At 46.4% G+C, this 10,135-nt stretch overlaps 1 long non-coding RNA gene and 3 other non-coding genes across 4 annotated transcripts; all 4 read left to right on the top strand.

The window, feature by feature from the left end:
- The first annotated feature begins 736 nt into the window (after positions 1-736).
- Positions 737-5,478, top strand: LOC141997309 (uncharacterized). The gene is made up of 5 exons (XR_012641709.1): positions 737-770; positions 1,291-1,446; positions 2,236-2,381; positions 3,647-3,692; positions 5,053-5,478. It is a non-coding gene; the product is annotated as an uncharacterized LOC141997309 (long non-coding RNA).
- Positions 1,115-1,206, top strand: LOC141997924 (small nucleolar SNORD12/SNORD106). The gene has a single exon (XR_012641783.1). It is a non-coding gene; the product is annotated as a small nucleolar SNORD12/SNORD106 (small nucleolar RNA).
- Positions 2,047-2,138, top strand: LOC141997922 (small nucleolar SNORD12/SNORD106). Its single transcript, XR_012641781.1, has one exon. It is a non-coding gene; the product is annotated as a small nucleolar SNORD12/SNORD106 (small nucleolar RNA).
- LOC141997923 (small nucleolar SNORD12/SNORD106) lies at positions 3,750-3,843 on the top strand. The gene has a single exon (XR_012641782.1). It is a non-coding gene; the product is annotated as a small nucleolar SNORD12/SNORD106 (small nucleolar RNA).
- Positions 5,479-10,135: the final 4,657 nt, after the last annotated feature.

Below are 10,135 nucleotides of genomic sequence, written 5' to 3'. Positions count from 1 at the left end.
TTAGGGGTCTGATCCTGCAAGGTGCTAAGTGCCATCGATTCTCATTGACTTCACCAGGAATTCAGAGCACTCAGCAGCTTGCAGCAGGATCAGCCCTTACATTTGCAGCTCAGGGCTTTCTGAACGTGTAACAGTCGGGGAGGGTTTCTTTTATGAAACGTTGCACAAGCTTGACGTCTGAGTGCCACAGTTGCTGCCCTGAAACCACTGACGTGCGAAATGTCAGAGTCCTGCTTGCTTTTGACACGAAAACTGTGATTCGTGCACAGCGCTGGACTGGACTGGAATGAAACAGGCACGCTGCTTTCCAGGACACGTTACGCTTTCTCTTCGCTGTCTTTGCCCAGACTCTCGCCCAGTGGTCTCAGGCCCACCTGGGCACAGGACCTGCTTGATGGGGCTTTAGCAACCCAGACCCGCCCTGGCGTGTGGCTGCCAGAGGGAAGGGACAAACCAGACCCTTGCACCCCAGGCCCATCTCCATCTCCTACTCCTACAAACCGTGGGCAGGCGGTCGGGGGTTGCACAACCGCTGAGCCTTTCTGTGTCTATCTCCAGACTAGCCAGCGGGGAGGGAGCCCGATTCGCGAGCGCCCAGAGCGGTGAGCCCGGGCGTGGCGGAACGAGCGTGGCCGGACACAGAGGGCGCTTCTGGGCCTACGTTTCCCAGGTACGCGTGGGTGGAGCATGCGCAGTGAGGCACAGTGCACTATATAAGGACGTGTTGCAGGCGTGCGCTCTCTTTTTCGTTCCCTTCGCTGAGGGCGCCAGTGAGTGGCTTGTGCGGCGGTGGGGGGCCGGCATGCAATCCAATGCAATCCGCGGCCGTCCGCGCCGGTGCCTGGCCCCTGTCCAGCTCCAGCAGTGCCTCGTAGCCCCTGCTGCGGCACTCGGCCTGTATTGATGGGGCGTCCCCTCCGCAAGGGCCGCGGGGAGCCGGCTGCAGCTCGGCCGCGGCCCTTGAGCGGGAGCGCCCTGCTTCCTGGGGGAGTCCTTCGCTAGCGGCGGCGCCTGCCCTCTCGCTGGCCGCCCCCCAGCAGCGTGTCGCTCCCCCTGTAAGAGGGCCCGGGAGTGTGTAGCCGCTGACCGGGTTGGTCGCTCCCTGGTCCCGCAGCCCGGTGCACGTGATGACTAAAGCTTTTTTCCCCAGCAGAGCGACAGTGTTGATTTCGCTGCGCTAAGCCAGATTGTGTCTGATGCACCAGCCCGGGGAGGCGGCCTTTGCTTTGCTCCCGCCGGATGGCCAGCGGGGCTAAATCTCTTGTGCCTCTTCGGTCTTCTGCTTCTCAGGTCCAGCGAGCAGGAGCGAGCAACATGTGCTGGGGACCCGGCCTGGGAGAGCGAGGCCCGGCGCGGCTCCAGAGTAGAACCAGCAGGAAGCACCAATGCTCTGGTTACGAACCCACTGTGTCCATTGCCCTTTCTGACCCTAGTGGGGTGGCAGCGGTAAGCCCGTCTATGAATAAGTACCTTTTGCTGCTGTTTTCCAAGTTTGTTTCTTGGTTCCTGCATGTAAATACTGTGAAACTTTGTTTAGGGCAGCCATATCACCATTTCCCCAGCCAACAGGTGTAAGCTACTCTTATTTTGCATCCTTTTTGCCACTTTCTCTGTCCAGTATCCTAGTCTCTCTTTGCTGTATTAGGCTCCCATCTTTAAAAGTGCTGCTCTTTTGTGAACCCCTGTCTCTATCTGCCACTATAACACTGTTTCTTCTCTTCCAGCTGTTTCTCAGCATGTGTTTTCCTTTCTCATCATGTGACCAAACAACTGACTCCTCTATCTTAGACTTCTATAGCACCTACCACTGTAACATCTAAAGTGCTGCAGTCTTCCATCTGAAACATGTAACTGGTACTCTTATGGGTAATGTATTAAAAAAGTGAAGTGCATTTGTGCAGTTGTATGCCAGCCTAATGTGCAGATAACCAGTTAGCTACATACGTCCCATGTGTCTGCCTTGCTGAAACTGCATGCAAACTAGGATGTCATTCGCATGCTGCCCTGGCACTTCCCTCCTCCAGCTCACTCTGGAGCTGAGATCTCACTGGTGTACATGATGACTAAACTTTTTTCCCCATCAGAGCGACAGTGCTGATTTTTCACTGCTTTAGCCAGATTCAGTCTGATACACCAGTAGGGAAGGGCCCTTTCTCTTTCCTCTCTTCTCCCCCCTCCCCTTCCACTGACTCATACTCAGTAGTTAATCCCACCCCATGGCTTTGTACTTTTTAGGCCCACGCCAGCAAGGGTGGAGCAATGTGAGCCTGGGAGACCTGGCTCACTGAGAGAAAGGTGACATGGTGACCTGAAGAGTCTTGGAAAGAGAGGACACTGCCCTGGTTAACAAGCCACTTGTGAGCCACTACTAGGAGAGAGTGGTAAGTTTCTGAATAAATATCTTTGTCGTTAGTTTCAAATAATTTCTCCCTTTAAGGGAGAGACTGGCTCTAAACCAGTCATGAATCCCACTTATTTATTATTAATTATGATAGTGCATAAGGGCCAACTGGAAATGGGGCCCCATTATGCTAGACACTGTACAAACAATAGTAGACAGATGCTGCCCTGGAGAGTTTACACTCTAATAGACAAGACAGACATTTAATTCCTTTACCTTCAGACTAGAAGTTTATGCTTAGTGCCTCCAAAGTAGGAGTGACTGCAGCCTTTTAAGCACTGTTTAGGTGGTATTTGAAAAAAACATCACCCCTTTCTCTTTGGATGCATCCTTTCTGCAGAAATATCTTGTCCCTCCACTGCCCCCAGATATCTGTTGCTGACCAAGTTTGCCAGCCTTAGACATAGGTGGCAAATACTGCATGTAAACAGCAGTGCATGTCTAGTGGTGAGGCACATGAAAAGCCAGGGCCCAGCCAATCTACCGTTGCTCAGGTTGCAGGATGGCAATGGGCACATAGTTGATTGGGGTCATTAAACTTTGCAAATGGTCTGTGAATGAGGAACATTTCTGGAAGTCTGGGAGCATTGAGAAATGTCTTGCAAACTTCCCATGAAGTGCAGGCCAGTCAAGGGTGGAAGCAAAAAAGGGTTTGCTGGCGTCTTGCATTTTGTGGAGACCTGGAGAGCTCTGTGAAGCTCAAAAGCTTGTCTGTCTCACCAACAGAAGTTGGTTCAATAAAAGATATTACCTCAGCCACCTTATCTCTTTTGCATCCTGTTAGGCAGATCCCATTGTGATAGCTTAATAGTTTGACCTGGAATGGAATGGGTAAATGATAGGATGAGCAGTGGACCAGAAGTATATTGTAGGAACAGCTGCATAGTATCAGAGGGGTAGCCGTGTTAATCTGTATCCACAAAAACGAGGAGTCCGATGGCACCTTAAAGACTAACAGATTTATTTGGGCATAAGCTTTCGTGGGTAAAAAACCCCAGTTCTTCAGATCCATGTATCTCTCCTGTATTGCTGTTAAAATTGTTTCATAATTTGATACTTGTTCTTAGCAATTCAGTTAGATTATTAATGGCACTCAATGTGGAATATAAAATAAACCTTTTGTCATGCAAATGCACCCACTTGCTGCTTTGTAGATCATAGACTTTCTAAGATGCAGACTGAATATTTTAAATGCCAGCAGCCCTTGAAAGTCATTAATTCTCCTGTACAATATCTCTCCTGCAGGAACTATTACATTGTCCATAAACATAGACTTGAGGATCTTCTAAAGGTAAACTGTGGTTTTAATTTTTTTTAAAAGTGTTTGACAACCTGAAAGGCATGTTGTTCTGTGGAATGTGATGACTTCAGACTTTTTTCCCCATCAGATCGGCAATGCTGACCAAAACTTGCATTTTAGCCAGGCTGTCTGATTCCACAGATGCAGAGGGGCTTTCCCTGTTCATGTTGCTGTGTAAATACCAGTTAATTACATATATAGAGCTCCATGCCCATGGCCTGTATGCCCAAAATGGTTGCACATAAATGCAGGCTACTCTGAAGGAAGACAGCAATTGAGGGTGCTCTTTGCACACATCTCAGTAACACTTGGGGACTATATATAAACTGTCTTCAACATGCGTAACAAACATTAGCTGGTCAGTACTGAGCACAATCCATGTTTTCATGGGACCTGCAGATACTGCTGTACCAGTGACCTACATTTTGTTCTAGCTTCATTGGTATAGCTGACTAAAAATAGCTTGTGTGCTATTACTGCTCTGTTAAAGGTGACTGAGTTTATTTTGGGGGGGGGGGGAGAGGGGTATGGCTGGGGTTTCTGCTGTTTTCACTTGTTTATGATGTGTTTGTGGGTGGGTCGTCAGCAAACTTTTGTTGGTACTTCAGGTCCCATCCTGGCTGAAAGAGTGAATGTGGGCCAGGTTTTAAAAAAGTATTAGAGGCCTAAGATGCAGACAGGTGCTTAGTGGAATTTTCTGAAGTACCTACCACTTGATTCCCAATGAAATCAATGGGAATGATGCATCTTGGTGCTCTTGAAAATTACAGCTTCTGCTTAGGTGCTTAAATATCCTTTAGTGACTAGTGTTCATGTCACAGGACTTGTGGATAGAAAGCTCAGTTAAGAGAGGAAAAGAATATTTAGTCAAAATTACTTTGAAACTGGTCTTAACACCAAATTTAACTTCAATGAGTAAAGAGAGCTTTTGTTGAAGATTATTACTGAGTGCCTCAACTTTTCATTCAAGGTGTTTGCCTCCTTTATACGCTTCCCTTCGGGGACTGAAAAGTTCAATCTGTTGTGAAGAAGGAAATAGTCTTAATTTTTCCAAAATCCTCTGCAAATTTAAACATAAGTCTGCTTTTTTCAGTTCATTATGTGGGTGTCTTGCTCTACTAAGTTTGCATTTACTGCTGTAGCTGCATTGGGTCTTAAGATGCTCTAAGTGATATGGAGGGGGAGAAGTAGGTGTTCCTCATTTTAGCTTGTGGAGAACACAACACAAAAGGTTGAATCCTGGTTCAAACTCCCATGTGTCACTCTAGAAGTGCAAAGTGACGAGAGCTGCCTTAACTGTCTGTAAAATTGCCAGAGTTCATATGACTAAATCTTGACTTTCCCTTGACAGGTGAAGGAGTTGTCAATGTCAGCACGAAGCAGAAGTTGCTCTGTGAAGTAGCAGAAAGCTCCTGTCAATATTGTGAACATTTGTCAAAGTGACAGCAAAATATCCTGAGTCTAGGCTGTTGTATCCACATTGCTCTGCTCTGACTTGATGGTCAAACTTCCCTCTTTCTGCGTGGAGTAAGAAATACTGCATGTCCTGCCTCCTTAAGACATGCCATGGAGCTTTAGTAATTTATTCTCTCAAAGCTCATGAGCCATTTCAGTGGAAGGGATTGACCATCTATGAATCTTGACCTCTTTTTATGCAGTCACATACTATGTCTAGTGTTCTTGTGTCCGTAATGGCTGTATTCACCCCATGCAAGCTGGGTTCAACCCACTGCTGTAATGTGGAAGGTTCTTATGTACTAAAAATCATTAAAAGTACTGAGGTAACTTCTTAAATGGATTGAAGTGTGTGCTTCTGTCTGTATATGAATGGGAAGGTCGTGTGGTTAAGCAGAGCCTGGGCCTCTAGGCATCAGGTTGAAATCCGGGCTGTTTTAACCAGATTTCCTGTTGGACCTCAGCCAAGTCATTTGATCTCCTGGCCTCAGCCCTCCATGTGTAAAATGAGGATTATGCTTTCCTATGTTGTGAAGATAAATCCATTAGTGTTTTTGAGGGGCTGAAATACCACAGTAGTGGAGATGACAAAATACCTCGATAGCCTGTTCTAGACATGGCATGCAGGCCCCGGCATGAGGTGATGCCAATGTCTTGGGAAGCTTTTAAATGGTTCAATTGAGGAAAATACCCAACTGTCAACTTGTTTTCAGACAGATAAAACTACCCCTCAATCATCCTCCTTGGAGACTTCTTTCTTAAAACCTACTTTGCATGAGATTCTGACATGGTGGCTGGGGGCTCTAAAAGCTGTCTAGGTTTTGTTGGGCTTTTTACTTTACAGATCTGGATGGTCATAATCAAATACATGCACCTGGGAAGGTGGGTGTTGCTTACTGGCAACTTAGGAGAGCCAGAGCCTCAGTTGCAGGAAGAAACTAAAGAGAACAAGGTTCTGGGGCCTAGTCGGTACATAACGGTCTTAGAGCTGGTAATTCATCCTGCACCAGATGGTTTGCGTGCTTTGGGGCCACTGTGGTAGTCAGACTTGCACTGAAGCAGTGAGTTCTTAGTGTCTTGGCTCCCTCATCTCCCTGCTTCTGACACATGGTGTCAAGGTCCCTCCCCCACTCTGAACTCTAGGGTACAGATGTGGGGACCTGCATGAAAAACCTCCTAAGCTTATCTTTACCAGCTTAGGTCAAAACTTCCCCAAGGTACAAAATATTCCACCCTTTTGTCCTTGGATTGGCCGCTACCACCACCAAACAAATACTGGTTACTGGGGAAGAGCTGTTTGGACACGTCTTTCCCCCCAAAATACTTCCCAAAAACCTTGCACCCCACTTCCTGGACAAGGTTTGGTAAAAAGCCTCACCAATTTGCCTAGGTGACTACAGACCCAGACCCTTGGATCTTAAGAACAATGAACAATCCTCCCAACACTTGCACCCCCCCCTTCCAGGGAAATGTTGGATAAAAAGCCTCACCAATTTGCATAGGTGACCACAGACCCAAACCCCTGGATCTGAGAACAATGAAAAAGCATTGTTTTCTTACAAGAAGACTTTTAATAAAAATAGAAGTAATTAGAAATAAGAAATCCCCCCCTGTAAAATCAGGATGGTAAATACCTTACAGGGTAATTAGATTCAAAACATAGAGAACCCCTCTAGGCAAAAACCTTAAGTTACAAAAAAGATAGACAGAAATAGTTATTCTATTCAGCACAATTCTTTTCTCAGCCATTTAAAGAAATCATAATCTAACACATACCTAGCTAGATTACTTACTAAAAGTTCTAAGGCTTCATTCCTGGTCTATCTCCGGCAAAGACAAAATGTAGACAGACACACAATACCCCCTTTGTTTCTCTCCCTCCTCCCAGCTTTTGAAAATATCTTGTCTCCTCATTGGTCATTTTGGTCAGGTGCCAGCGAGGTTACCTTTAGCTTCTTAACCCTTTACAGGTGAGAGGAGATTTCCTCTGGCCAGGAGGGATTTTAAAGGGGTTTACCCTTCCCTTTATATTTATGACACATGGTATTGGTAAAGGGTATATCTACACTACAGCAACAATGTTGGCATAATTATTCTGGCATAGCCCCATAGTGTAGGCACAGCCTATGCTGGGAAAGGGTTTTATCTGTTGGTGTAGCAACACCTCCCTGAATGTGGGTAGCTATGTTGACAGCACTCTTGCATAGCTATAGCAACTCTGATGTAGTTTTTCACTCTTGACCAATGCAGTTATGCTGATACAATTTCCATGTAAAAAGAAAAGGAGGACTTACTTACAAATTTATTTGAGCATAAGCTTTCGTGAGCTACAGCTTACTTCATTGGATGCATTCAGTAGAAAAATTCCATGTGTAGACCAAACCTCAGAACAGATAGCGCTTAGTAAGGGTGGGCAACTGCAGAGCATCTGTTGCCAGCTTTTCCTCTCCACACTTGTCTTTCTCCCCATTCAACTCCTGGAGTCTCACAGAAGAGAACAATGCCATTTCCATTAGCTGGATCTGTATCTACCCCTTGAGTTGGAGTGGAGAAGCTAGCCTAAAGGCATTCTCAGCAGTTGCTGCACTCTTCCCTCATTTCTTTTGACTTGCACAGAAATAAAACTAGGCCTTTCCAAGGCTAATAGTTGCTGCTATAAATTACAAAACAAAATTAATAAGCCTACACAACTCTATGCCTAAATCTCATTTCCCCTCAAGAGCTCTGTTCTGTAGATGCAGCCAGGTGACTTCAGAACGTAGAGAAAAACTTGTTCTGCAATCTAAGGCCCTTCAGAGAAGTCTAGAGTCAGCCCCCTCATAAATCAAGGGGAATCCAACTCGGTTGCCTCTGCTGATCTTGTCAGTCTGACAAGAGGAAGATGATGTCTTTCGTGATTACATTTGCCAGTTCAGGCTTGTAGAACCATTTCTTTAATGAAATGGAGGTACTTAAATGCTGCAGCTTTCTACCCCCATCTTGCTGACATTTGTGTCAGACCCCCAGGCTACTGTTAATACAGATGCGTAAATGCATACTAACACACAGGAAATCACTAAAGCAGGAAAAAGCCACAGTCTGAGTGGCATTAGAAGTGCTTACACCTCATAGTAGACATCAGTTCTTCCTTCACACAGCCTGGAACTTCAGGTTACTTTTTATCTTCAAAATTGTTTGAGGCACTAAATCACAATACCCACGCAAGGTACATATGCAATGCCAGGTACGTATGTAAGAATTATCCTAATTTCAGATATGGGTAACAATTCAGAATTGATTTTGCCCAAGTCAAAAATGTTATCACAATTAGAGATGAGGATTGCCTTAGTCTTTGAGGTTTAGACCACAGTTAGTCATGGGATGGCAGCTCTGTACACCTAATTTACATATTCTGATGCCACTGATATTAAGCAGTAGTAAAAATCTGTTTTGTTCCCCTCTTAACTGTTGTCAGCCTGTTCTAGTGTGTGCAGTGATTTACCACAAGATACAAACATCCTAATTACTTTGCCCTGTGTGGTGAAGCTGAGTCTCAGGTGAGGCGGCGGCTGTTCCTTTGGGAAGGTGACAGCCATTCTCCATCTGGCCTGATTGCTGTGTGGCACACAGTAATCCTGGCTGAGTGATGTTTAGCTGTGAGCTGTGGAAGCAATTGGGTCCGGGTATCGGGTCAGCCCTGGTAGATGTTTGGCATCAGTTGAACTGATGACTCCACCAGGGTCTGGCTATGTTTGGATAAACAAGCTGGTAGCACCTCTGCATTCCTGCTGCAATGCACATTCATGCTTCAGAGCTGATACGAAGAGCTGGAAAGTGTTTGTTACCTAGCGGTGTCTAGAGTGGCAGGACTCCATTCAAACTCCAGGCTTAATGATGAAAATAGCTGTTACTGATGTGCTAATGTAGGGGAGTAGTGCAGCAGGTATGTACATTCGAGGTGTGTTTCTAAAAACAATTCTCATGCCATATTCATTAGAACCTCAAGGAGCAGGTTTAGTTTTCCATTGTGTCTGCAATGTCCTGGCTGTGCAAAGCTATAAAGTTAATAGTTCATACATGCTTAATACAATGAAGTGAGCTGTGTTTGCCTAGGGGCAAATAGTACACCTGGAGGAAGTCTGTGCTAAAATGTTAAGTTCTGTACACAATATTTTAAAATTATGCAAATTGTAAGTCAAAATAACACTATATAATCACATCAGTTTCAATTATTTTGGTAATTTATTTCAAAATACTTGTCAGCGAGTATGTCTGCAACAATACAGATACACAAAAAATCCTCCCAGAGTAGAGAGTTAAAGAAACCCCTACAGCAGACCAGTTCCTGTTTCTCTGTGCGCCCAGCCAGGTGGTCAGACACTCTTCCGACCCCACCCCACCTCAGAGTTCAGCCATGGGGACCTCCCCGGCTCAGACACTCTCACCCCCTGCCAGAGGTGAAAGTAAGCAGGTCTGGTATGGCATAGTGGTAAGAAAGTGGTCACTGGTACACAGCTGACCGTACCACCAGAGCTGCTGATGGGGCAAAAGGGGAAGCTGCCCTGGGGCTGGGGGCTCCTGGCAGCAGCCAGAACCCCAGGTCCTTTAAATTCCTGTTGGAGTCCCTGACAGCATAGGCTAGGCAGTGCTGAGGGAAGAGCTAGGGGCGTCTGGCCCCAGCCCTTCCCCTTCTGCCTGGGGCCCTGCCCCTTCTGGGGGACCCAGAGCCACCCCCTCCACCTTGCCCAGGACCCCAGCTGTCCTGTGTACCGGAAAGTCCTTTAAATTACTTTCACCCCTACCCCAATTCTCCTAGAGCCCAGGGATCCAGGGGGAGAAACAGCCTGATGCTGGGTTCTGGGCTTGCATGGAATTTCCTGTATGCCATCACCTCCTTCCTTCAGGGTGTGCTAGGAACTGCAGCTGCTGGGAACCCTCCAGTTCCCTCCTCCTGGCCTTGTTTTCTATTGCAAGCTGGGCTCAGCTGGGTCCAATGGCCC

This window comes from Natator depressus, chromosome 13 (genome assembly GCF_965152275.1).
Source record: "Natator depressus isolate rNatDep1 chromosome 13, rNatDep2.hap1, whole genome shotgun sequence".
In the NCBI taxonomy this organism is placed as follows: Eukaryota; Metazoa; Chordata; order Testudines; family Cheloniidae; genus Natator; species Natator depressus.
This window is presented reverse-complemented; position numbering and strand designations above follow the sequence as displayed.